The 27670-nt window shown below is 44.8% G+C and overlaps 1 protein-coding gene across 1 annotated transcript in view; it reads right to left on the bottom strand.

Moving 5' to 3' along the window:
* CTNNA1 (catenin alpha 1) overlaps window positions 1-27670 on the bottom strand; it is a 174976-nt gene that overhangs the window by 80791 nt on the left and 66515 nt on the right. The gene's annotated exons all lie outside the window — the stretch shown is intronic.

The raw sequence follows: 27670 nt of genomic DNA, 5'->3' as shown, positions 1-27670 counted from the left end.
CCCCCAGCTGAGGCTTCCTCTCGCCTGGAAGCTATTTTCATGCACTAACTCCACCGGTTTCTCTGGAGACAGAATTAGCCCCTGTAATATAAGCTCTCGCTTGTCCTCCTGTTCCAAAATTCAAGGCAATTACCAGTTTCAAAAAACAAAACCCCAAACCCTCTGATAAGTTAGGAAAATATGATTAGTTTCTAGAATAGTTCACTGAAAAATGTTTCGTTTCTTACTCAATATGGGACAGAATCTAAACTAGTATGGCGTTTTAAAAAAAAAATAAATCATATAGAAATATATATACACACATACACCTCATTTTTAAGGAGTAATTTGATTTCTTTAGCCAGAAGTACCATATTGCTATTTATACTATATTATGAAATTATATGTAAATATTTGCAGATCTATGCAGCGATGGTGGTACTCAGATGCCACGGGGGCGGGGGGGCGCAGGGGGTTTGCAAAGGATTACATTATTTTTAAGTCAACTGCTCAAATATTGTAAACATTCTAACCAAAGCTAAAAGGACCAGAGGGATGGGAAAAAAAATTTTTATATATATATACATGTATGTATAACTAAAAAAATGTGTTGTCCAATGCTGCAGTGTTAAACAATTACCAGCACATGATGAAGAAAAGGAATTCCTCACAGTGTTGACATACCTTGAACAAATCAGTAATTACAGTATGCTAATTGTGTTGTACTAAACTATTCCGCCAACTTTTTAAACAGGAAAAAAAAAAAAAATCACTGCATAAAAATCTGTTTGCTATTTCACTCTGCTTTTATATATCTGTATTACCACTTAGTGAGGTTATTTAGGGTGCAATTATACAACAGTTTGATGTTTTCTTGTGAAATGAATTTGTCCAAGGCAATTATAGCAAGCTAAGTGTGACTTCTGTTAAGATTTTACATAAAGGTTTTTCAATTACTGGTTTTGAAGATATTAATTTGCATCATTTTACTTTTTACATACAGCGCCCTGATTATAAAACAAATATTTTGTTTACTTCCTGTGACTCTGTACTTTAATGGAAGAGATTGAGTGAAGCCCTAATGGTTTTCTGTAGAGATACCTTTGAACCCTCGTCACTGCTGATACCACCAGGAGCCGATTTACACCTATTCTAGGAAATCAATTACTGCTTTTAACTGAATACAATAAATCCTGCAGGGCAGGTGGACAAAGAGCAAATATTCTGTATGATTAAATGCCACAGGAGCCAGAAGGCCAGACCTAAGCTGATAAATCCAAGAATGTACTGGTGTCCATGGGGATTTAGCTGCTTGTAGGATGACTTGCTTCATTCCTTCCCAGGAGTAAGTGCTCCCAGCTCCTCCCTGACATCCAGCCTTTTCTCTGCTCCGGGCAGGCGAGGAGCATCGCCGTCCTGGCAGCATCCTGCCCTTAACACCATGGGCTGCACTGGGGGGAACTGGGAAGCCAGACTAACTCTTGGGAATGATTTTCAGAGGGTCCCAGCAGAGGCAAAGTTACAACTCGTTCATTACGCCGAGAGCCAAATACTCTTGCTAGGCTGGCACCAGCCATCAGGTGTCAATGCTGAACTCTGGTGTCCTCAGCTGCGTTTGCAGGAAGGAATCCCACCTTTCTCCTCCACGCCCCGTGGAAGCCCTGGCTGCAAGAACAGCTGGAGAGGCACCACGTCAGTCTTCCATGTGGCCATGAGAAGAGGCTGCCTGAGGGAAGTGCTGAGGTTCCCCCCGAGGAGGTGCTTTCCCAAGGCCCCAGCTCTGCACACAAGCTCCATCTTTATTAGCTTCTAATCGTGCCCAAGAAGAGGAAAGACAGATGTTCAGCAATGCTAGATTTAATCCTCTTCTCCCCCTTACCCCCCCCAGCCACTCATATACCCATTTTCCAAGCATTAAAGCACTGTTCCAGTGCCCCCCCAGTATCCCCAGTTTCCACTGGTCCTGCCGTGCTGCCTTGCCTTGCAGGAGGCCAGCAGAGCCAGCCGGGCACAGCACCGGGCAATTTTCCTTTGACTCTAACGCGCAGCCCATCTCCCAAATGCCATGGTTTATGTCTGCCATTTCCAAAACCATTTGTTGCCAGGTTCCAGGCGTAAGCAAAGCAATTCTGCAAACATTACATTTAGGGTAACAGGTATCATAAAACTTGCAGAATGTCAAACACTAGCAGCGAAGTCAACTTGAATTCCCTTAGGAGGGACAGCAAACGGCAGGCAAAGCCATCGCTCTACACAAGGACACAACCAGAGGCTGGTAATTTTTGTTTTATTATGTTTTATATATATTTTTAAAGTTACTGTCTTCCATTCTCAATTGCTTGTAACTCTTCCAGGCAAGAAGGGTATTATAATAATTCTATTACTCTGCAGTCTCCGATTCATTTTGTACACGGAACAAGAACCAGGGCAATTTGGTTTAAATTCATCGGATTTCAGTACGAGCACTGGCTGAGGACAAGAGGTTGTTAACTTGCTCTCCCCAAATACCACCTCTATAGCACAGCCTCAGTTTCTGCAGACACTAAATGGCACTCGAGGTGCTTCCCCACCCCTAGGCACAGCTCCTGCAAGTGCTGGGGGCCTTTTAGAAACGACAATTTCTCCTCCTGCTCTTAAGATCCTGGTCCCATCCAAAGATCTCCCCCAGCCCCAGTGGTCTCCAGCCAGCTCTCCTCCTCCTCCTCCCTCTCACCTCAGTGAAACGCAAACCCAGCCACGTAAAGTTCAATTTTTGAGTCATCATACACTGGAACAGGTCTGAATTAATGCTTTCAGTTCCCCTCTCATTAGTCGCTCTGCATTAGATCATCGTTTAAATGCACACAACTAAAAAATCACTCGATAAAGAGTAAAATGGGTTCGCGTTTAGTCTCTGCCTGAAGTGTTCCTCTGCACAGAGCTCCCATTTCCTATCAGATGGAAACGTAATTAATGCCGCTGTATCAATGTTTGGTTTTGTTTGCTTTTCCCCAAGCAGAAGTTATCTGATTTTTCGGCGATAAACCCAGCCCGCATGCAGATCTCAGCATCTCAGCTTACATCCCATTACCTGCCTTTATAAGACAGTGGCCCATTGCTAACACATCAAATCAGAAACACCCAGTGGCTTTAAACCAGAGTTCTGCACCACACACTTATTTTTTAACGTGTCTAAGTTAATTTCTGTGCTACTTTAATGAAAATAAAGTTGATTTAATTTTGTGATCTGCGTAGTTATCAAAACCCATCTGTTCAGACCTATGAAATGTACCCAGAAGCTGACTTACATCTTTATTATGAAGTTTGCCATAAAAATTAAAAGTTCAGAGAGGGATACAGTATTTCTCCTCCCCCCCCAAAAAACGAAACCAGGAAGTGACACAAAATTCCAAGGCAGTTGCCCAGCAGCAGCTCCTCCCTCCCTCGCCCAGCCCCGGGGGCTAGAAGCGGTGCCAGGCTTCAGAGTCATCTGGGAACTCAGCAATTTCCCATCTTGCGTAAAAAAAAACCTTTTGAGGGGTATCTAGGGAAAGGTAACAGAAGCTTTGCTGGAATTATCAAGCCTTCAGCCAGGGCAGAACACCCTGCAGCTTGTGCACCTCTGGGGTGAGCAATGAAGAGCTGCACCTTCAACCGCTCCTTTGTAAAAAAGAATAATAGAATAACAAAAAAAAAAAAAAAAACACCAACCCACCCAAAGAAAATCCACCCCGTTTTTCTTTTTACCATCATGAAAACATTAGTGAGTGAACTATTCTACCAGCTTAGTAACCAGAGATTAAAAAGGAGTCTTAGATGCATTGTATTTAAATTATGGTGAAAGAGCCACTTTCTGGTGGGAGGGGGTGTAAGTAATGGAGTAAAACAAAGTGCAGTGTACAGAAACATTTTGTTATTAAAATTGTGTATACTGTAAACCTGATTTTGCCTCTTTCTTCCTCCCTTTTCAAACAGAGGTGTCAAAAGCTTGTTCTTTCATAGTATGAAAAGACCAGCCTCCATCCTCTGCAGCTTAAGAGCCCATCAGCACTATGCCAAGCAGAGAGGTCAGGCTGGGGCCGGTCCGTTTCCCAAAATCAGATCAAATACAGCATTTTCTGGTTTACTATAATAAATGAGCTGCTCTGCATGGGTTCTTCTCGAATAAGATGTTTCTTGACTAGCAAAAATTGTTGGTATAAGCCAGATGAGAGAACGAAAGCCAAACCAAAGGCAGCCAATCTCTCGGCCCTTGAGGCCGAACCCCTGTGAGTACCTACATGAGGCAGTAGCACCTTCTCCAGCGGCCAGTGCAGGCCTTGGCACGGCCCAGTAGAGGGTGGCTACTGGGCTGCCCAGTCCTGGCTCTCACCCTGGGTGTTCCCCTTGGGTCCCCTGGTAGAGCAGCCATCGGTCACGGTGCCAGGCAGGAGCCTGGAGCTTCCAACAGGAGCACCTTGCCAAGAACTGAGCAAGGACAAACGACCCGTTATCGTTTAGAGACATCAAACTAGGGAGACATGGCTGCGGCTGGGCATTACAGCCATCTACAAAGTGTCAGAAATACAGTCCCTGTACAAAAAACGTTCTTTGTACGGGCTACTGCGATGACCGCGACGTTCAAAGTCCCGGTGCTTCAATAACCGGAGAAAGATTCCTGATTTAGAGATTTAGAGAAGTGACAAGTTCACGGACACAACCCAAGCGCCTCGAACCAACAGCTGAACAAAAGAACCCGTTTCAGGATGTTCCAAGATGATTACGTGCACTGAAGTGCCAGCTCAAATCTTTTTAGTAACTAAGCCTTAGCTGCATTTACTTTTTTTTTTGCCCAAGGTTTGGCTGGAACAAGTTCTCAAGGGTTTTAAATGTCAGTTGGCTAACTGCCTCTCAAACCCTTCTGACGCTTCAAAGCGGCTCATGAGAAATCCATTTTCTTAAACTCTCAAAGAGACTCATTTTAAGATAAAAAAAGCATCTCTCCCAAATACAAAATCAGTTGTTTTCACAAGCGAAGGTAAGGTACAGAAGAAGAAAAAAAAAAAAATGGTATGCTGAGTGTACTATGCAAAACCTTTAAATCCAATTAGTAACAAGGGAACGTCAACGTCGCTAGGAACTGCCTTTTAGATGTAGGCTGTGTTAAGACAACTGCGAAAAAACTGTGACTCCAGAATGTGCCCGGAGAGGACTGCACAAATGAACTGCACAAACGGACTGCAAATCCCTGCCCAAGTGGGGAAGCGCTGCCTCCCCCCTCCGGTGAGTGCAGAGGCTGAGGGAGGGAGCTCCGTGCTCAGCCAGCACAAATCCCCCACGTTCCTATTTACTGGAATCTGTCCTTCTGGGAAAAAAAAAGCTTTATGAAATCACCGTTACCTAATCACCGGTTTCATTACTGTTAAGATACTCAGAAAATAATTGTACCGTAACAAATTAAAGCTCTGTCATATTAGACATCAAGAACCACGTGCTCTGGGAGTTATCCCATGTAACACACACACAAAAAAAATGACTATAATTGCCTTGTTCACAAAGTTTCATATTTATTTCTGTGATGAGAGACAGCAGAGGTTTGGCTGCTGAGGGCATTCAGCAAACACCTCTGGGCTTCGAGGTAACCACAACACTCCTTCAGTTCTTCTGCTGGTTTTAACACACAAGGTCTAAGAAATTTGACTTTTTTTTCTTCTTTCTTACTCTGCTAAAAGGATGAGGCCAAAGACTTAGATATCCACAGAAATCATCTGAGACCTCCTGACTTGGCAGCAGCTGGGAGCTGAAGGGTGACCAGAGGGGAATGTGTCTGGAGTTAAACACAAGGTTTTCTCCCCAGTATGAAACACAAACCCTTCCAGTACACACACAGGCAAAACTAAAGTGGTAGTCTCTGCTACCAGGACATTTTAAGAAACTAATAAGTCTTTCCTTTTAAAAAAAACCCCAAAGTATTTATTTTAAATGCCGTTCAAGTAACTTACCCCTGTTTTCCCACAGCAGGCTCTACTATTTGTATGTTGAATGCTCAAGAAAACCAGACAGAAAAGCACTTTTCCACCAACAGAGAGTGGGCAGTGCATCCACCCTGTGATACAGGTGCATTATGCTTTATACCAGTTTAAAAAAGCAGCCTTATTTCAGTGCAAAGCCTCGAAGTAAGTGGAAAAGCTTCATCCATCAAGAAGGTGCTTAAATAATGAATGGGTCATAATTCTTTACAGTCAAAAGCAATTAATTTTCTGTATTATAATCGGGAGAATAAATCTGAAAAATCCATTCTAACGGCTCTGAATCTGAAGGTAGTGTTGCAGCTGAATTTTTAATCTTAAAATACAGGAGCAACGAGGACTTCTGCTGTTTAAACATACAATCTTCTACCAAACAGAACAGCTTTCCTGCATATTTAATAGGTAGAACGGGTTTTGCAAGACCGCCTGAGATTAAAGACAGCACTAGATACAGGAAATGCATCTCAAGTAGAAAGGTCCTTCCAAGATACTTCTCAACTGTCTAGCTACAAAAATTCTTGAAATATCTTTTATGAAGTGTACAAAATGCTGCAGAGCAGCTTACTGCAAAAAAGTAGCTTTGCTTCTATGTTTGCAAAGAGCTAAAAATATTGAGAAGAGTGTTAATGTGGAATCCAGCTCAACCCTACAGCAAGTCCTCGCATTAGGATGCATTTGCTCTCTTCCCTTTGACTGACTCCTAAATAATCCATCACGGATCCAGAACCTCTGCTTCAAAAGCCGTGTGCTGGTCGCTGGGACTATCCATTTCTGCCCTCAAATAGATTGCTCCAACCCTGACACCACCTTAAATTTTTAATCTTTCAGGGAAGAAGGGCCTGTAAAATTAATAGAGTTCTTAGTAAAGCTAATAATGACACAAAAAAAAATCTGTTAGTGGCAAGAACATGGGAAAGGGGACAGGGACACAGGCTACAAGTGGGTTTCATCTCTAAAGGCACCACACAAGAGTTAACAAGGGGAGAACAGGTATATTCCCCTGTGCTGCAGAGTTTTGGTAACAATCTCTGCTTTAAGTCAAATTTTAGCCACCTGACCCAGAAGGGAGTCACCTGGGGAACACCCCCAGCTCACACCCACCCAAGGATGTGAGCCAGGACATCCTGGTTTGAGGCAAAACAGAGCCAATTTTTTTCAATAGCAGTGACTGGTTTGAGGCAAAACAGAGCCAATTTTTTCAATAGCAGTGACATCATCCTGGGAGCTTGATACGGTTTTGTATATATTGTATCTATTTCATTATTTCCTTTAAACTTTAATATTATTATTTCATTAAAGTAGTTTAGTTCGTTCCAAACTCGTACTTCTCTTTATCTCTCCTCTTCTCCTGGGAGTGAGAAGCGGGGGGAGAGCATCTGTCACCCAATTCAGCCTAAACCATGACACAGGAACAAAGTACTAAGTTGGGAAAACCAGAGAGCAAGTCATCGTGTGAGCCCCTGGGTGTGACCAGATCCCTCTCATTTGAAGAGCAAGAGCTACTAAAGCATCATCTCTCTTGTCCTCAGGATAAGACAACACGCTTTGGTAAAGACACAGGAGTCCTCATTGCTGGAGCCCAGCCCTGGAGCACACCATCCCCAACCAAACAGCAGCAGCTGCTGCGCCGAGGGCTGCAGAGACCGAGGGTTGACTTGAAATTCCGGTTGAATAATTGAAAGGTTAAAGAATTCCTCCTCAATCCTTCCAGATGGTCCCGGAGATGGAAACAGCTACGTGGCTGTTCCCAGGTAGCACAGACTTAGCTCAGCACCCGAGGGAGCAGCAGACCCGCAGCTCTGCCAGCCCAGTTTGGTGACTGGAAGCTCTACAGGTATCAAGGGCGTATCTTTAGGGTTCAGGCCTCCAAGAACTGAAGAGCCAGAGGGCAGGGAGGAAGAGAAAGCCACCTCTGGTTTATATTCCTCTCTGTGGATGACTGGTTTAGCTCTGGGACATCTATTAGCACCGTGGCAGCTGTGGAACTCGGAAATAAGAGAGCTTTTGACTACCTGACAGATGCCTTTTGCCTGCAATTAGCATCCAGTCCTGACACCAGAAACTTCAAGAAAGGCTAAGGTTAGGTGTTTGATTAGGCTGAGCTACTGAAAAAAAAACAGTAAGCTTTGGCAGGTACATCTCTAACATAACAACGACACTCCTGAGTGAAACAAAAATAACAGATACCTTTGACAAGTTGCTCTAGTCCGTAGGGACAGTTAACTTTTAGATGTCTGCACGTCCTTTACTGGAATTACACAGTAAGGTGCTCCATGTCCCGTGTGTAACGACTTTGCCAGGTATTAGCTCTGCCTGTGAGTGGAGGGCAAGCCTCTAAACCAGCTAAAACATGTCAGGCCTCTGGATGAGGGACATCTGCTGCCCATAGTTAAAATAATCAGACAGCCACACAGCCCACCGTGTAATACAATATAACAATGAAGTCAGGACTAAGGCATTTCAGGGATTTGCAGACCACGCGTGCAACTTCCATGGACCTTCAGTGCTGGGAGCTGCAATGCCCCTTCCACTCCAAGTTTGGGATTTGTCAGCCATGCAGGTATTTGTTGACAAATCTGAAATTTGGAGAAACCCCACCACTTTGTTCCAAATCTAAGAAGTGTTTCTGGAATGAAATCAAAGCTCTTGTTGCCATGAGATGTGCCCTTACCAGCAGGGACCGGCCCAGCAAACACCACCTGACATGCAGCAAGGTTCTTGTGCAAGAAGCACTTTCAGTGAGGTTACACGAGGACCTGGGAGAGCTCGAGGACCTGGGAGAGCTCGGGGACCTCCTCCAAGGCAGCTGGAGTCTGCCCCAGGATCCCCAGTGACTAACGGCCGGCTGACAGCGCGCCGTAAAACACAGCGACAAATGAAGCTCTGACAACGCGGAGACCGACTCCAGAGCACCACGCAGATAAATTCCAGGGATATTACCCCTTCATATCTACAACTGTCTGTGGACAACAATTAACTTGACAAAGCACGCCAACGAGAGCGGCCGGAGCCACAGGAAAAAGTTTTATACTACATTCAAATGAGCTGACGGTACCAGACTGCAGGCTGCTCCCTGCCTCTTCGTGGGCACTCCATCATCCCAATACCCCACGGCACAGCTGCATCATCAAAAGGGGAACTTTCTCACACCTACTGTTCCTGTCCATTTATTGAAAATTAGTCATCTCCATCAGGCAAATTAGTGAGTGATCATCAGCTTTAAAAAACAGTTTCAATTGTTTATGCAAACCCAGCTGCAGCGCAGCACCTTCTGCTCCCTGCAACCCCTCCAATTTCAACCTGTGCCGTAACAGGCAAGAATAAAACTTGGTTTTCTAATGGTCTGTACTCACTGACCATCAAACACCCTCCCAGAACCATGAAATACAAGGAAACAGCTCCAAAAAGATGAGGTCATGTAAAGAACAAGAAAACCCAACCACCCCATTCCTCTAAAAATTTAATTATGCACACATAGGCAATGAATAACAAAATGTAACAGACAAGATTCGTGGAATGGTTTGGGTTGGAAGGGACCTTAAAGCCCCCCCAGTGCCACCCCCTGCCCTGGGCAGGGACACCTCCCACCAGCCCAGGTTGCTCCAAGCCCCCTCCAACCTGGACACTGTAAATCCACCTGAAACAATATGAAATACATGCAGCCAGTGACCCTGAGGTACTAAGTGAAAGCAGTATTTAAAAATCAAAATTAAATCTCACCCCAACCATTAATGTTGTAGTTTACCAACAGAGGTTAGAAAAACTACTAAAAATTCAGATTCCAGAAGGGATTGGGCCCCTGCAGATAGGAATCTCTGCAGAGACTGTTTCAAGGATATAGATACTATCTCAGTACCACACTCCTTTGTCACTGTGCTCACCAAGAACTTAATGTTATCTTTATCTATATAAAAGTACATTAACTCTCCCCATATCATGATACCCTAAACCTAGGGTTGGAATTGTGTGCCTACTACTTTACAACTGCTGCCTTCTGAGCTTTTTCCCCCATTACCAGCAGCAGGTCACCCGTCCTGCACTCCGAGCATTTCCTCATCACCTAAACCTCCAGCCAGCCTCAGCATTGCTCAGTTGCCATAAATCTATTGAAATGGCTAAACTAAGCTAAAAATACTACTAACTTTAATCAGGGAGCAGGGTGGGGAGGCAATTTTGAATTATTACTATATAGTGTTTCCTCCACTTGCTTACACAAGACAAATGTTTTAAAATCTTGAAAGAATTAGGACTAAATGACAAGTGCACGTACTTCACAAAGACACAAGGTGCAAAACATGATAAAGAACAAGAACAGGTTTCAGAGATCTGAGCCAGGAAAAAAAAACCCCACACCATTCTGTGCAGACAAAAAAAAAAAAGCTTTGTGATTATTAAAACAACTTCTAGCAAGGCCATTACACAGCTTGGTTTCTATTTTGACAACTGGTTTGGTTATTTCTTTTTTTATGTAATGCAGTTCAAATCAGGAAAGGCCAATTTTACCAGTATGTTATCAAAAGCATTTCGCTGCTTTTGAGATAGATATTTCAAATTAGTAACATATTTCCAGTATCTTTGTTAATATAAAAAAAAGAAAAAAAACTCAAAAAGTCTTGCTTCCCCATACGAGAGCTTTAAGTTACAATTTCACTCCTGCAGAGACTGTTCCCTACCAAAAAGGAACCTCAAGAGAAACACACATTAGTCTTCTTCCAGATTTCATAACATCTTCTAATTTTAATGGCAGCTGAAGTTCAGGACTGCTCCAGGCCAAAACCCACTCCTAATCCCTGCAACTTGCTCCAGAATTCCCACTGGAGGCCTTGCTGGGAGCAGTGGAAAGCACAGGGGCTGATTAGCAGGCACTGGGGCTGGTTGGTAAGCGGCTCACATCTTACGGATAATCGAATCTCAACCACATGAAGGAGGAAGTTTCAACCCCAGCCCATGCAGAATCCAGTTATTCCCTAATTTGTACATCCATCCATCCACCCATCCATCCGCACCCCCTCGTGCTCCAGCTGCAGAGGTAACCAGCAATTTCACTCAAATATCTGGCAAAAGTGAAGCCAGTCCCCTCATAAGCAATGGTGAAATCAAACCTTTAAAATTACTGTCTAGCACTATCAATGTATTATTTCTTGAGGGGAAAAAAAGTGGTATTGCAACAGCACAAGATCATTTATTTTTTTTTACTGTTATTTTCACCTGTGATGTGAGGGAGGAAGAGAAGAGATGAAGAGAGATGTCTGTCTGGTCTAGAAAACAACAGATTCTCAAACATTTTGTACTACGTTTGTACCACTGCCAGGTAATGGAGCTACCCGTGTTGTCTTCAGGCTTATTCTTATATTTAAAGAAGCTAACAGCATAGGTTTTATGATATAGAGCACACAGGTTCTATACCTCTGCAACACATTTCCACCACTGAGGCAAAAATATCTGTTCATACAGATAAGCAACGGTAGGAAAGTGCCAGGGTGCCAAGAAAATCCTCATGTAACAACATGCATCTTTTTCTCAAGAGCTCAAAAGAAAGCTGAAATTGGCAGTAATACTTCATGTGCCAAAACTGAGTTTTCATTGGACTGAGTTTTCCCGGTTTCTGTTAAATCGTGATGCTGGGGCAAAGTTGGGATGCTACAAGCCAGACCTGGGCCCAGCATGAACACAGCAACATACCTGAAATCCTTTGCAAAATGTAAGATATTTATGAATCTTGTTCCCTTGATCATGTTTTCTAGTTGAGCTCTGAGAGCCAGAGTGGAGAGCTCTAACTGGCACCCAGTTAGGTTTGCCAGGTCTCCCATGGAAGGCAGCACTTTTCCTCCCCAGAGACATCCAGGGATCAGCAGTTCATGGCTCAGCAGCAGACGGGAGGCAGAAGAGCATCCAGGCTGTATCTTACACAGCTCTGGATGTAAAGAGGTTATTTTAGAGTGGGTTTGGCATCTTAGTCCTTCAGGAGTTTGCCACCTTGTGTTCCTCCATGGGCAGGAGGGATGTGTGCTGGTGGTGGGGTGAAGAGCTCTAACTGGCACCCAGTTAGGTTTGCCAGGTCTCCCATGGAAGGCAGCACTTTTCCTCCCCAGAGACATCCAGGGATCAGCAGTTCATGGCTCAGCAGCAGACGGGAGGCAGAAGAGCATCCAGGCTGTATCTTACACAGCTCTGGATGTAAAGAGGTTATTTTAGAGTGGGTTTGGCATCTTAGTCCTTCAGGAGTTTGCCACCTTGTGTTCCTCCATGGGCAGGAGGGGTGCGTGCCAGTGCTGGGGCTCAGCACTCAGCACCCCAGGGCTGGGCTGCTCCATCGTGGAGCAGAGCTCTCCTCCTGGGCCATCCTGGACCACAGCCCCAAGGCTCAGCAGCTCCCACCAACCCAGCAGAGAGCAGAAGAAAACAGAAAATCAATGCAAGAGCAGCATGTGGGCACCACGCTGCAACAAACAGCCTCGCTGTCTGACAGTGTGGGTCTACAGACCCTCCAGGCACATCAGAATTTCTGCTAAAAGCTCTATTTTAAGCCTACAGTGGTTTTTCCACGCAGCATGTAGGTGACAAAGCTGCTGGATCGCTCCCAATTGCTGTCCCACCAGGTGATGCCCAGGGCAGGCTGCTCACAAACAGGAGCTCGAGGAGGGCAGCACAATATTTTGTCAATACTTCCAGCTGTTTCCTCCCAAGCGATTTTGTTGCCTGAGGACCAGTTAAGCTTGGCTACAGGTCAATTCATCTCCCTTTTCAGTAGGGCTGGGTAGATGGGAGCAGCAGAATGGATGGGGGAACATCTCCCAAGACCAAGTCAGAGGGACAAAACGCTTCTGCAGGAGCCCTGAGACAGCTGCCGGGGCTGGTGAGTAATCCCCTACTGCCGAGCCGCCTTTACAGGCAGGATTTTTCATTTTGATGTTAATTAGTAACCTTATCTAAAGAATATCTCAAGTTTTCTCTTTGCAAATTACACGAACTAATAGATACATCCAGAAAAATGAAAAGCAGGCTGAAGTTTACACCCGCAGTAATTGTAAGAGCCTTGAAATATTTTAGTTTTTATCATATTTTACATCCATGTGAAAGGCTTTAGAAATAGAACAACTAAAATTGGAACAACACAGACCCCTGCAAAACTCAAATTAAAAAGAGTGAGCCAAGACAGCATATGCCCTTTCCAAGAGGAAGGGAATGCATTATAAATCTGGGAATAAAGCCACCTAACTCCTGGCAAGACAGCTCAGAGAAACAGATAATAAAACAATCCTACCAGTACAGTCATAAGACATTCAAAGCTAGAATTAATGTATCCTTTATTCATTATTAGAAATATAAATAGCTTTAGTTTGTGACAGGTCTTAAGTATTTCCTGTAGGAAGGGATTCGGCAGCTTTAACCTGCAATAGAGCAACAAAACCCCACAGATATGAAGTTGCTTTCAACAGGAAGCAAAAGGCATTAAAAAACTAGAAATAGCATCAAAAGCTGACTAACTGTTGAGGGACTGGAGAGCGAGCACCTCGAGCCTTCCCAGCACCAAAAAGCAGAAGCATCTCCTCTTCCTCCCACATGTTGTGTGTCAGTGGCTTCACTCGCCTCCGGAGAAGACACGTTGCTTGGAAGAAGATGGCCCTTGTTGACCATGAGGTTGACCTCACTGGTGGCCATTAAATAAAGCCAGCAACCTTATCCCCACCACCTCCATCTACCTGCAGCAAGTGACTCACCCAGGAACCCTGGTGGATTTCAAAGACACCAGAAACGTGGCACGCATAACGTCATCCCTTCCAGAGACACTATCAAGCCATTATTTACTAAGCTAACTAATTAGCCAGCCACCCTTGCAGATAATGAGAATGCATTAAAGTATTTAAAATTCCGGCACAAGCCTGACACATACAAAGTGGCTGCCCTTCTTCAAAAGAAAACGAATGTCAAAGGAAATAAACCGTTTAGGAACAGTCAGCACATCTGAGGTGGAGCAGGAAAGGTGGCATCACCTCCGGGAAGCCTTCAGAAAAAAAGTAAGTAAAGCAAAAGAGTGTGCTATGGGATGTAAAGGTATTTCACATTTTTATTGTATCAGCCTCTACTTGCAAAAGAAATCATTAGACAGATGACTTAAATTAGCGGCAGATAGATGATAAAGCAGCAGCTATTCAAAACAAACAGAATTAACGTACAGAACTGTACAATCTGGCACAGAAAAACAGGGAAATTGAATGTACTTAAGCTGACAGTGATCTGAAAACCCCAGCTGGTTAAATTCAGTTTTACATCAAGAAATAAGCTTTAACGTAATATACACTTGACTGCAGCTTAGTACTGGAAGTGCCCTTCCCTTTCCACAGGCACCGCTCCAGCGAGGGGAACAACCAAAGGCAGAGAGCAAGATTACAAAAAGCATGAAATAAATTAATCCATCTACTGGACATGACACCAGGAAAACTTCAGGGGATACGAGTTCCCCGTGTAGTTGATATAGTCCTGCTCTTTCGAAACCAATTCCTAAACTCCAGCTGAGAGTATCCATGATTTAGGGGGCGGGGAGATGTTTTTACAGCACTGCAAAACTGATTGAGGATAAAAATTTAGAGGAAATTTGGAGATTTTAGCACCTGTCACCAAAGAGCCAGTTTTACATTCTCCGTGACTAAGTCTTCATGAAAGCAGATGGGGGAGTACCAGGACATGAAGATTTGCTCCTTAATTACTACCTTTTTCTCTAGACGCATATTCCTCATAGGATCTCCTCGTTCCTTTTAGTGCCCGTTCCTGCAGTTGAGTCCCACAGGAGCGGGGTGACAAGCTGCATGTGACAGCAGGAGGGGGAGAAGAGCAGGACCCCACCGTCCCCAGGCAAGCCCAGGCAGCCTCTCACCCACAGCTCCAAGAGCCATAGAATCACAGAATGGTTTGGGTTGGAAGGGACCTCAAAGATCATCCAGTTCCAACCCCCCTGCCCTGGGCAGGGACACCTCCCACCAGACCAGGTTGCTCAAGGCCCCATCCAGCCTGGCCTGGAACCCCTCCAGGGATGGGGCAGCCACAACTTCCCTGGGCAACCTGTTCCAGTGTCTCACCACCCTCAGAGTAAAAAAATTCTTCCTGCCAACCCTGCTTCAAGCCAGCTCCCACAACCCAAGAACATAAAACTTCTAACCACCCTCAGAGTAAAAAATTTCTTCCTGCCAACCCTGCTTCAAACCAGCTCCCACAATCCAAGAACATAAAACTTCTGAAGTTTGTAAAGACCCTGCCCTCCTCAATTAAAAGATCCCTCAGGAAGAACCACTACCATCTCGTAGGCCATTAGCTCCAAAGGGGTCAACTGCTCAGGTGTGAGACAGAAGGGCTTTCAACTTCTTTCTTTTTTTAAAACATTTCAGTTATTTCTGCATTAACTTCTCATTTTCTTGGCTTTTTGCAGTCCAGTGACCTCTAGAATTGGGATTCTTTGACTCCTGGAGAGGTGCCCAACAACTCATTCTGCCTCTAAGGAAATTCACAATTTGGCATTTAAGGGGAGCGGTATCAAATGATACGGCCGCAGTCTTATTCTGTGCTTGACATCAGAGCTCTCGTGTCACCTTCCTACCCCAAAATGACCCAATAAAAGACAGTCCTCAAAGAAGAGGCTCAAAGGCATAGCAGGGAAGAGCAAGCAAGCCCCACATTACACATTTTTCCCTACACAGTCCAAGAAACTGAGGGGGGAAGGGAGGGGGAGATACGCACAGGAACCCTTTGGAAAAAGAAAAGGGAAATTAAATCAAAGCCACAGTAGCCACCTGGGCAATATAACATAGCCAGTCACTCAACCCCTACACAAGTAGAATTAATTGCTGGGGTTTAGTAAAGGTTTTTGAATGAAATTAATGCATACTTCAAAGCAGTGCCCAGTATTAGGTTAAAAAACACCAGGACAGCACGTATGTGCCTGGGGCAAGCACTGACATTCACTGCTGGGAAGCTTGAAAAGGAGAAACGTCCATCAAGTCCTGCCAACACTAGATAGAGGACAGAGTGCGTGTGCTACAAAGGTCCCAGGTTCACCTTCCTACTCAGGAAACAGGATTTGTTAAAAGCATCATATACCAATGCTGCTAATTAACATCTGGAATGAACCTGAAATCTCTCCATACAAATGGTCACAAGTTGATGTCAGGAAGGAAAAGAAACTTCAAACCAGAGCTAAGTCTCAAGCATAAAACGAGGGGTGTCTCGAAGAAGATACTTCAAGATCTCCAGCATTCCTTAATATTCCTGTGTGTATTCTTTTAATTTTTGAAATTATGCAACTACATTCATACATCAAGACCACACAAATAAATTTAACAGTATCAGAATCATCTGAAGTCTTGAGTAATTTAAGATGGTAAACGCCCTGGCTCACCCAAACTTCCCCTATAAATAAGTAAAACAAACCCAAAAAATGAACCACACAAAAACCCAATACAAATACACAAAAAGGTGCCTGCCTCACTTTTAAGCGGGAACCTTAGTCCAAAATTCAATCAACTTAACACAGAGGCAATAAAAAGTACTTTTTTTCTTTTTAAGTATTCATCTTTTAAATATGAGACCTAAATAAAGTCCCTAAAATGCAGGAGATGCAAGGCAAGCTAGGAGGAAAATGTGGAGCAGGCAAGAAGCAGAGAGGGCTGGGTGGCCAGAGGACCCCCCAGGAGCACCCTCCTGCTGCCCGAGCACCTTCACCCAGCAGAGCTAGGACATCACTCTGTGGCCACCCAGACTAACCTGTTTGCAGCCACAAGACCTCATCTCCCTCCACTTACTCCACTGCACCTCCCCACATCTCCTTTGCTCCAGACACTCAGCTCTGAAGACACCAGACCTACAAAGTTAAACAGCTGCTAAACCGAGAACCTTTTGTTTTCAAAGCCCTTTTTATTTTTCCCCCCACGAAGAGCTACCAGGCTTCATTTTCCACGCTCTTTCCGCCGGTTTCATGAAGTAACTGATAATGTCAATTCCAGTTACATATTCAGTAAGCCGCAGCTGACAGCACCTCAGGCAGACAGAAGAGATTCTGAGCTGAGAAGTAATTTTTTATTATTTTTTTTTTTTTCTGGCCACATATGGCAGCACCCACGAATGGCAAAAGCCTCTTTTCCTGACAGTCGGAGGTTAACGTACAGGCAGGATGAGTCAATAATCCACGAGCGGCTGCACATCGCGCAACATTTGCATTCAATCTGAAACCTACAGACGTTAAAGAAAAATACACACCATTTCTGAAAGGCATAGTTATTTGTGAGAGCAAGGCTCAGAACCACACCGCTGCCTTTTCACTGACTGCTGCTCATTTTGCAAATGCCCAGGTTTTCAGCCTCTTATGGCCTGGTGCCCAGGGAAAACTTTTTGTAATTGGCACTAAGGAAAATGCATCTTTTTTGCACACCTTTGCAAGGAAGTTCTTGGCCTGGGAGCCTATAGGTTTGTTGCTGTTATTGTGAAGAAACCACTCTGAAAGAGTGCCAATTCAGCACAAATAAATTTTGAGTATAGAGCCTCCAGAGCCATGAAGTCTTTTCATACAGGTTCGAGCAGCAGATTTTTAACCCTGGCATATACAAGTTGTCTCTGCTGTTTCTCCTCTGCCTATTTGCCTTTAACTCCTGTCCCTCCAGCTGAAGAAACATGTCCCTCTGCAGACCAAAGGAAGCCAGAATTTTCTCCCCTTTTTCAACAGCTTTCCAAGATAGAGCTTAACCGCCATCCTTTCCTTGGACACGAGAAGGATTAAGTCACTCTTCCGCCTGTATTTACATTCAAGAGGGCTGCCACTACTTGGAGAAGCCACAAATGCTAATTATTCCATATTGATTCAATTGACTTTCTGGGACAAAGGAGGTCTAAAGCTCCAGGACACATTATGGGCATTACAGAACATCAGGTTTCTTACACAGGATAGAACAGGTTAAGCAAAGAGCACTGTCTAGATATTAAACACCACATCTAGAGTAGAACTTCTGGGTTCCCATCAAGACCACTACTGCTTGCGTCAGGATCTATAAAAAAGGCAAAGAGATTCTGAGAAGCAACAAAAGGAAACAGAGGACAAGAGGTTTTGCATATGACCAGAGAACTGGAGAGGATACAAGTGGTAGCACACAATAAGAGGGGGACACACGTACACAGGCAGTGATCATCCTCATTCTTTCACTCCATCTTTTGAATCTCATCTTGCAGAGAGACAGGAACTTAATCCAGAGTTTGTATTAGATCAAGGCTAAAGAAAAAAGGGGAAGTCCAGGACTTGAGACAGAAATACTCTCTTGCAATGCAAGAACTGTAGTATTCCTACTTCATAATAATTCCATCATCCCTTTCCTCCAACAAGAGAGATTCAAAAGCCCAGTTGTGTGTGTAATACTTCTGCACACTGAGAGCATGATCCTGCTGGAGGCTAAAAGGCTGTTTATCCACAGATCAGTAGTCACTGCGCAAACTTCCACGCTCTGTTCCATCTACACTCCTCGAGTTTGGCTTGAGAGAGTACTCAAGTATCACCCAATGGAGCTTCATTAGGGGTGAATATATATTTAATCTGATGTAGGCTGAGAGAGTTCAAATATTTTCCTACAAAACAGTAGAATTCAAATGAATTAAGTCACAAAACATAGAATTTTAAAGCAGAATCCATGCCATAGCATTACAGTATATTTATGTAAAATGGTTTACAGCTCAACAGAGTAAAATGCTGCTAAATGCCAACTGCCATATCGCAAACAAGTGTGCGGAGCTTATTATTTCAGGCCTTCCACCAATCTAAAATGTTATTTAATCAACATTAGATTAAGAAGAGTCTGGATTTATAACGTAATATTAGAAGGGATTAGATGTGTGTTAACACTGGAGATGGATATATGTCTAACAAGAAAGGAAAAAGAAATGTTTCATCAATACAAAGGTAATAGAGGTGGGGGTAGGAAGGAGAGGTCAGGAGGATGGAAGCCTTCACTGCCTTCACACAGGACCCAAATCTCAAGTTCAGAGATAGCACGAGGCGTCGATTCTGCCACACACGTGAACAGGGTAAGCACTGTGAGGGCAGCAACTTTCCTCCTTTTACATTAAGAGCCTACAACAAAAATGCTGAAAAGCGTGGAGAGACCGCAAGGCCGAGCCCTGCTGTACAAGACACTTCAGACTAAATCCCAGCCACTGTCAAATCTATCCAATTTAAGAGTTATTACTAGCAATTTTGCACCAAACAAGCAGCAAAGGCTGAAAGCAGTGGATGGAGAAGAGCAGTGATTTAAGACCTCAACAGCCAGCGAAGCTTCTGCTGGAAGTAGACTTCAGGTGTGAGCATTGGGCTTTGTTGGGGTCCTTTGACCAGAGAAGCTGTGGCTGCCCCATCCCTGGAGGGGTTCAAGGCCAGGCTGGAGGGGGCTTGGAGCAACCTGGTCTGGTGGGAGGTGGCCCTGCCCAGGGCAGGGGGTGGCACTGGGGGGGCTTTAAGGTCTCTTCCAACCCAAACCATTCCCTGATGATTCTATGATTTAAGTAGGCATGAAGCCAGCCATACGGGGGTTTAGGAACTGCATTCTCACCACACAGCACAAACGCTGCCTCGGGCCTGAAAAAGCATTTGGGACTCTCAAGTTGTGCCACTTGCAAAAGCAAATTGGCAGCCTCAGCAAAGGCTGGCTGTGCTGACATCTACCCCCAGCCATGACAAACTCCTAGAGGCCAGTCGTGCTGCCCTCCCTCCCCTCCGAGGCTGAGCACCCTCACCCCAGCAGCTTGGGATCCCTAGAGCAGCAACTCCCCACGTGCATCAGGATGGGCTCAGAGTAACCACCAGAACAACAGGGAGCTCTGAAGAGCTGTGAAACCCAAAGCTCACACGGCTGATAAAGCTTTGCATGAGCTGGCTGCCATTTATTTCCATAGACCCTTGCATTACAACCTAAAAACCAGAAGTTCCCAGAATATCATAGAATCATAGAATTGCCCAGGCCGGAAGGGACCTCCAAAGGCCACCGAGTCCGACCCCCCCGCAGTCAGCAGGGACACCCCCAACTAGACCAGGTTGCCCAGGGCCTCATCGAGCCTCTCCTTGAATATCTCCAGGGATGGGGCCTCAACCACCTCCCTGGGCAACCTGTCCCAGTGCTCCACCACCCTCCCAGTGAAGAACCCTCTCCTCATCTCCAGTCTAAATCTGTTCCCCTCCAGCTTGAAGCCATTGCCCCTCGTCCTGTCACTGCAGGCCTTTCTAAACAGGGTCTCCCCACCTTCCTGTAGGCTCCCTTCAGGTACTGGAAGGCCACTATTAGGTCTCCCTGGAGCCTCCTCTTCTCCAGGCTGAACAACCCCAGCTCCCTCAGCCTGTCCTCGGAGCAGAGGTGCTCCATCCCCCTGATCATCCTTGTGGCCATATCTTCTGAAATCATTCCCTGTGCCAAGTCCCAAACCAGCCCGATGCTGGGCGAGCAGCCTGGAAGCTCCTTTCTGTGGCCACAAAATGCCCGGCTGACACAGTGTGAAATTCCTATCATCTTCATCAGGCTTCACTCCAATATGCTGAATTATTTATTCTGTGTCAGCCTGTAAACGTTAAGCTTAAAAACTGTATCACTTCAGAATGGTTTTGTCTTTGAAAGCAGCATCTTTGTCAAACTGATAACGTCTATGGAAATCGGTGCCCAGCGCCACGGCAAAGCTCTCTTTACTGAACGGCAGGGTCCATGACAAGAAAATCCATCCAGGCTTTCAACCCACGTCCATCACACCAGCATTCAAGCATCTTGAACTGACAGAAACAATATTAAAAAAGAAAGTGCAGATTATCTCAAGGCAGAATTTTTATCAGCATCTTCATCATAAATATGGATCAGTCTGCCATTTTAATTCACATCTATTTCCACAGAAACAGTTGCTTTCATTAGAAGGGCTATGCAAGAGCCCTTTCAAATATATACATAATTGCTGTACATAAAGTTCTATAGTCATCTGAAAACTCATATGTGTTCCTTTCCAACTCGGATCCTTGATGGCAATGCAAAGCTGTGGATATCAACATTATTAATAGGCAAATTCATAATGAAAACGCATCCCCATTCTGTAAATCACAAGCGTGTCAGGAGTAGAAATACCCTTCGCTGGTAGTTTGGAAGACAAAATTATTTCTCCCAAAAGATATTGAATAGATAAGCGAGACACTTTCTTGCCCATTCATTATCAAGCACCAGAGATGCTCAAAGAAGCTTAGGGAAGAAAAACAAAATAGTGCAATTAAGATGGAGAAACCAGTACTTGTTTGGAGAAGAACATTTCCATTAAGTGCACTAACCACGTACACATGGTGCAAAACAAGCCTTTAGCAGGTCCTGAGACCACCAAGTCTAAAATCAGAAGTGTCAAGACCTGCTTCAGATATCCCGAGAGCCAAACCATGCTGGCCAGCACACAGGTTCCTACTCGGCAGCGGAGCAGAGCGCAGCCACCTGGGGCTCCTCACTTACAGAATCACAGAATCTTCTAGGTTGGAAGGGACCTTAAAGATCATCTTGTCCAACCGTCAACCTCACTGACAAAAATAGACACCCACACAACAAACAAGGAGCATCATCACTAAACCAGACCTCCCAGCACTACATCAACCCGTCTTTTGAACACCTCCAGGGATGGGGCCTCAACCCCCTCCCTGGGCAGCCCATTCCAATGCCTGAGAACCCTTTCAGTGAAAAAAATTTTCCTAATATCCAGCCTGAACCTCCCCTGGCGCAACTTGAGGCCATTTCCTCTGGTCCTGTCACCTGTGACTTGAGAAAAGAGACCGACCCCCACCTCTCTACACCCTCCTTTCAGGGAGTTGGAGAGAGCAATAAGGTCTCCCCTCAGCCTCCTCTTCTCCAGGCTGAACACCCCCAGCTCCCTCAGCCTCTCCTCATAAGACTTATTCTCCAGACCCCTCACCAGCTTTGTTGCCCTTCTCTGGACCCGCTCCAGCACCTCAATGTCTTTTTTATGGTAGGGGGCCCAAAACTGGACACAGTACTCAAGGTGAGGCCTCACCAGTGCCATAGACTTGTGCCACACAACTGTAAAGTAGATTAAAATCTAACACTAACACAACCCCCAAACCAACCCAGCCATGGGACTCAACCACTTGGGGCCAAACAGAAGATGAGAAAAAAAAAAAAAAAAAAAAAAATCAGCTGAAATAACGTGTGCCTGGAACGCCTGCTCCGAAACCAGCCCCCAATGGTTTTCTCCATTTGCTGCCAAGCACCTCTAATGCAATCCAGACAGTCAAGGACACGGGCAGAATGTTAATATGAAAGCATTAAAATTCCCATTGAAATAGGACCTGTCAAGCTACTTTATGTAACATGATTTATCATTTCCAAATGTAGTAACAAGGGATTTTATTGTACAAGAGCATGTTGTACACAATGGGGCTCTGGGTTCGCGTTCCACACCAGCCAAACTAGACTTTCTGACAAAGTTTACGCTGGTACATGTCCGAGTTACTGGTGTGTGCAGGAAAGGGTAGGTACATGCATTAGGAATTGATGGGGTATAGAACAGGCTTAAAGAGAGAGAGAGCTCTCTGCTCATTGCTGTGCATACTGAATCGAAGCGGACACCTTGATCACGGGTGCTGAACGGCTCCACAACGGCGCTCGTGGAAAGGAGCCCAACTGGCCCCATCCCTCGGGGCACTCCCATCAAGCAAGAAAAATGGACCGTCAAAAAGCTTAAGGAAGTTTTCATTTCCAGTCTCACACGTCAGCGGGGTAACCCATGTCTTCTGCAAGATCAACACCATCAAACCGCAAGCAGACTGGAACTTGCTGGTTAAGCTCCCAGCAGATGCCCTGTACTTTCTAACCCACTAAACCCCAACCTTAAAAACCACAACCTCTTCTGTTTAGCATATTTAACCCAGCAGCTAAAAATTGAGGCGAGCTGCTCGAGTTCTGTACCTCTCCACCAGGGTTTTTAGTGCAGCACAGAGCACGTACCCCGCCATGGCCTACAGTTTGTGGATTGAACATTAGGAAAGAATTTTTCACTGAAAGAGTGGTGGGGCATTGGAACAGGCTGCCCAGGGAGGGGGGGGAGTCCCCATCCCTGGCTGTGTTTAAGGGCCGTTTAGATGCAGTGCTGAGGGACATGGTGTAGGGGAGGACTTTGTAGAGTAGGATGGATGGTTGGACTCGATGATCCCAAGGGTCTCTTCCAACCTAGACCATTCTATGATTCTATGATTTTTTGTGCCTGTAGACACATTCTTCCCTCTCCATTCTCCACACCAGCTTCTCAGAAATGCAGAAGAATTTCAGCTCTATCAGCCCACTCTTCTCTTTTTATGCATTCACTTCAGGTAGTTTAGATAATGTAACTGTAACGAGAACTACACATATCAATTTGAGGCTGAGTTGATTAGTAGCACACAGACAAGCAGAGAGGTTGACAAGAATTGTGCCTGTTCTCTGCACTGGGAGAGGTGTCACACCAGCTGCTTGTGCAAATGTCTCCCCACTACTGGGATAAATTTGTAGTAGTGTAAAACAAAAAATACACTGCTTCAGATTTTTTATTTGGAGCAAAATGCAACCAGTCAACATTCACCGAAGCAAGACAATGGAGTTAGATACAAAAGCCTGATTCTGGTGCATTTTGTTGCACTGCTGTGCTCAGGAGCCCAGCTTTCTCACCAACTTCATTGCTGTCCTGTTAATCTTGACCATCACCCAAGTGGAGGGATGCTCTGCTCTGTCCTCTCACCCTGCCTAAGTCTGGTATCGATCTCCAACTAAACTCAACTATGCTTTGAAATTTTTTTCATTAGTAAAATACACACCAAGAATGTCTGACTGCAACAGATCACACAAAGATCTGGATCTTGCTGAACTTAGCTACAACTGATGTGGTCAACTTATTGCATTCCAGGCAGTTGATCCCAGATCCAAGACCTTGAATTACTCTGTTTATACAGCACTAGCCATACTCAATAATGAATTTTTTTTTTAGACCTTACTTTGCCATTCCACATTAGCACTAAGAATCAAGCTTACTCCAAGTAATAAAAATCAAACGCATATAGAGGTTCATGTTTGCTATTTCAATCCAGGAGGGATCTGCAATGCAAGTTTAAAAGGGAAAACTATTTTCTGCTGGAATTGTGAGAAGTGAGCAAAAGCCATAATAGAAGCCAGCTCTCCCCAGGCGAGGCAGAAGATGAGGGGAAATGCTGAGGAATAAGATGCTAACATTAAGGGATGAACAGCTGGCATTTTTAGAAATGTGGCTTATAAGCCAAGAGGCTGGGGAATAAAACAGCAGTCGACCTTCAGTGGACATAGGTAATAAGTGATACAAAAGGGAAAGACCATCTAAGGTAACATTCACAGAAACAGGTTCCTATCACTGTGACTCAGAAGGAAAGTCCTGACAGTAGCTGTTCCATCAAGGTACCCCTGGGTGCCCAGCAGCTAGCAGAAAGGCACTGCTAGTACAGGACCACGGAGCAAAACCAGAGGAAAACACAACACTGTGTGGAAATCGTGGAAAACACGATTCTTAAAGGGAATCTTTAAGGCAATGGAGCACCTCTCTGCTGAGGAAAGGCTGAGGGACCTGGGGCTGTTCAGCTGGAGAAGAACAGACTGAGAGGGGACCTCATTGATGCTGAGCAATAGCTAAAGGGTGGGTGGCAAGAGGATGGGGCCAGACTCTTCTCAGTGGAGCCTGGGGACAGGACATGGGGCAATAGGCACAAGCTGGGACAGGGGAAATTCCATCTCAGCATGAGGAAAAACTTCTTTCCTGTGAGGGTGGCAGAGCCCTGGAAGAGGCTGCCCAGAGAGGTGGTGGAGTCTCCTTCTCTGGAGACATTCAAACCCTCCTGGACCCGTTCCTGTGCAACTGCTCTGAGTGACCCTGCTCTGGCAGGGGTTGGATTGGATGATCTCCAGAGGTCCCTTCCAACCCCACAATTCTGTGATTCTGTGAATCAGATGGTCTAGACAAGGTGCAGGAGGAGATCATGGAATGTGTCTACACCAGCAATTTAGCTCAGATCAGAATTGTGCTTTTCACACTCATCTGCCAGTCACTGTGCACTGTGCTTCTCATCTTGGAGCCTTCTCAGGCCACGAGCCAGATTCTCTGAGATAATCTAAACCAGGAGACAGGCACTACCACACCAAATGCTAACTAGCACCCAGTCCACAGGACCAGGCTAAATTCAGCTGATGCAAACTCCTGTGAAATGCAGATAAGCACAGGCATCGAGCTCCAATTCACCCCACAAATCCCATCCCACACTGTCCTGTAACGAGGGCACGGCCAAAGCTGAGAGGGGGTGTTGAGTATCATGTTTATAGCAAGCACCTAATAATACAAGGATGCTTCATTCTGGGGAATCACAGAATCTTCTAGGTTGGAAGGGACCTTAAAGATCATCTTGTCCAACCGTCAACCTCACTGACAAAAATAGACACCCACACAACAAACAAGGAGCATCATCACTAAACCAGACCTCCCAGCACTACATCAACCCGTCTTTTGAACACCTCCAGGGATGGGGCCTCAAAAGGTGAGACTGAAGTCTCCTACATGATATATGGCTCTGAAACAAGGTAAATGGCACAGAAAAGGATGAGCAAGGAGTAACTGCTCAGGGCCTTTTCCTAAAGGAGGTGGAGGGAAACATCCAACAGAAGAGGCAAAAGGCCATTCTGCTTCAAAACCAAAAGGAGGTGTTTCTACACACAGCATCTATTTAAGCAGGAGAACTCCTAGCTCTGGAAGTATCTGAGCTGCAGACTGCTAGCACTTGGGGGACACTTTGGGTAAGTAAAACTATACAATTCCCTTGTTCCTGTCCTCCTTGTGGGATCCACTACTCATCACTGTCAAGACAAGATACTGGCCTTAATCTACCGAAATTATCTGACCAAGTTGGACTGCTCTCAAAAATGGCAAGACAGGTGTGTTACATGGAAAAGGAAATATAATACATACCCATCTAGGAAAAGGGGATAAAAACTTCTGTAACAAACTACTGAACAAGCAAATCTTGCCCCTTTTTTTAGAGCCATCATCACAGGCTTCATCGTTGCACCAGCAGATGCAGAGGGGTCAAGAGATCCCACAATTCAGTTTATTACTGAAAACTCTTACTTGGATAGGAACTTGTGCCACACATCGTAACACAGCCTGCAACACCTGCAGCTGACAGACCCTCAGGGACAGCCCCAGAGAGACAGTTTAACTAGGGGTCCAAAACACTAAACTTGGAGTTATAAACTACCTAGGAAACAGCCTGTTTATTGCCAGAGATCTGAAAGAAAACCCAAAAGCTAGAGGAAGTCACTAAACCAGGAGGCATTTAAAACTAAAAAGGGAAGCTGCCCCAAGACATTCCTGCGCTTCAATCTCTCCAGTGTTTGTATTCCTCACCCAATCTTCTCTCTGAATTTGTAACACTTGGCCAATAAATACCCATTATTCTAGCACTCATAGGATCTATGATGCACTGCAAGTGCTGTGCAATTAACAGATTTAATGCCCAATTCATTGCCTTCTTCAAAGGGAGCCTGGAGAAAGACACAAGTGGGGAGGGCTGGGTACCATGGCTGTGGGTGTATCATACATATACATGACGTGACATTTCCTCTGCCACTACTGGAACTCAGCACATCCCTACTCTTCCTGGAGATGTATCACGCCTTTTTCACTGTTTAGATTCCCAACTATTATTCATTCTTCAGCTAAACCATTGAGGGCTTTTTTTCTACCCTCGCTATAGATTTTTACACACCATCCCACATTTTCACCATAATTTATCAATTGCTTTTTCCACTCCATTTCACTGAATTTCTAATCTCATTTCCCCAACTACACTGTCTACAATCATAACATAGCAGTGACTTTAAAAAATTCAGTATGCTCCACTAATTTCACAATGTGTTAAAAGAGATAACAGAAGGAATACATTCTTTCCATCACAGTGTGATTACTTTAACTTGCATATCAGAGACAACAGCACGGGGCCGAGGAGGCGGATCGGCGTTTCTGCGAAGGTAAGTCAGAGCCCTGCAACCTTCCACAGGTATTGACCAAAATACCAACTTGTATGTGCAAAAAGCCACCAACTTGTATGTGCAAGACTGAGCATTTACCTCTTCCCCGTTTTTAATTAGCATTTGGTGGGTGTTTCACTCTGAATCACGCCGATAGGGCATCATCCAATGCGGCAGCACATTTGTTTGAGGAATATTACAGAGGCATCATATACTAATAAAACACCCTCCTCTGAAAGGAATTTTAAATGGCATGATGTAGCAGTTTGCTCCCCAGCTGCAGCCTTAAGTTCTATATAATGTCAATGCTGAGCACAAGCTACTTTGGCAAGCAATTAAGACAGCCTACATGAAGTACCTAGCTCAGCCTGCAGGCTATATAAGACTTGGCTTTCAGTTTTATTCAATTACTTTGTCCTTGTCTTTGGTAAACGGAAATCCCTGTTTTACTTTCTCTCTACCATGCACTGCATCTGTTCTCCAAATTGTAACACCCTAATCCCCACACGGGAGCCTTCGGACCAGTTTTACATTATGCTGAAGTGGGTTTTGGGAAAAGATTTGAAGATGAGGTACATAACACAGTGATGTTCCTAAATAAATTCTACTACGTAAAAAAGAAGGTCTCTCTGAACT

This window comes from Calidris pugnax, unplaced genomic scaffold (genome assembly GCF_001431845.1).
Source record: "Calidris pugnax isolate Ruff unplaced genomic scaffold, ASM143184v1 scaffold228, whole genome shotgun sequence".
In the NCBI taxonomy this organism is placed as follows: domain Eukaryota; kingdom Metazoa; phylum Chordata; class Aves; order Charadriiformes; family Scolopacidae; genus Calidris; species Calidris pugnax.
This window is presented reverse-complemented; position numbering and strand designations above follow the sequence as displayed.